Source organism: Gregarina niphandrodes (assembly GCF_000223845.1).
Source record: "Gregarina niphandrodes unplaced genomic scaffold scaffold00052, whole genome shotgun sequence".
Classification (NCBI taxonomy): Eukaryota; Apicomplexa; class Conoidasida; order Eugregarinorida; family Gregarinidae; genus Gregarina; species Gregarina niphandrodes.
This window is the reverse complement of record NW_011645819.1, coordinates 65,026-66,064: the sequence shown is the minus strand read 5'-3', so window position 1 is coordinate 66,064 and position 1,039 is coordinate 65,026.

Genomic DNA, 1,039 nt, shown 5'->3' with positions numbered 1-1,039 from the left:
GGGCCCGACGACGACGGGCCCGACGATGACCGGCCCGACGATGACCGGCCCGACGACGACCGGCCCGACGACGACCGGCCCGACGACGACCGGCGATACCGGGAAGTTGGGAATTATACAAAGTCGGGAACGCGTCGTCACGTTCTGCTGATAGCATTCCGAGTGGTTACGTCGCATCGTTTCCACGATTGTCTCGTTGTCTGCTGAGTTCTGTGTTGATCTGTTACCCAAATGTTCCCGAATATTCGGCAACGGTGTTAAGAAGTTTCACCTGAGTGTGCACGCTTGTTGTAGTTATAGACTATACTCAGGAAGGCAGCACGAAACAGATGTTTCGAATTATGTCCATGATTGGCGTCCGTTATCCGGGGGGTCGAGACTACCAGTATCTCCCGGTCCCTCGGACCGGCAACTTAGCTTCTGGGTCTAGCTTGTAGCACTAAAGTCTTTCGGAAAATATCCCCGTTAGAAAACTTCATAACGCCATAATCTGGGCGCTTGCCCATGGCGTTGCTGCCCTTAATCGACTCGTTGGTAGCCTGTGAGGCCGCGGCACGTTGTCGTCCTGCCCCCACGGGGCTTAAGAAGTACCATCAATCCGATTACTTCCTGCTCATCGTGAGCATGCTCATCGTGAGCATGCTCATCGTGAGCATGATTTGATGGCAAATAAACCATCATTCTTCTTCTTGGTCAACTGAGAGGTCATTCATATCAGCAAGGTTCATATCAGTAAGGTTCGAGCTCTGCAGTAATAACCAGGTGGTGGCATTGTCAATGGCTCGGCGATTCTTCTGTAGCTTGTTTCGATAGTGGTTCGAGGGGCCTGCGCGGTGCCTTCTTCTGAGGGCAACTCCTCCGGCCTTGACCGCCTCCTTCCTCCCATTCGATACCGTCCGGTAAATCCTCCGGCCTTGACCGCCTCCTTCCTCCCATTCGATACCGTCCGGTAAATCCTCCGGCCTTGACCGCCTCCTTCCTACCCATTCGATACCGGTCCGGTAAATCCTACCGGCCTTGACCGCCTCCTTACCTACCC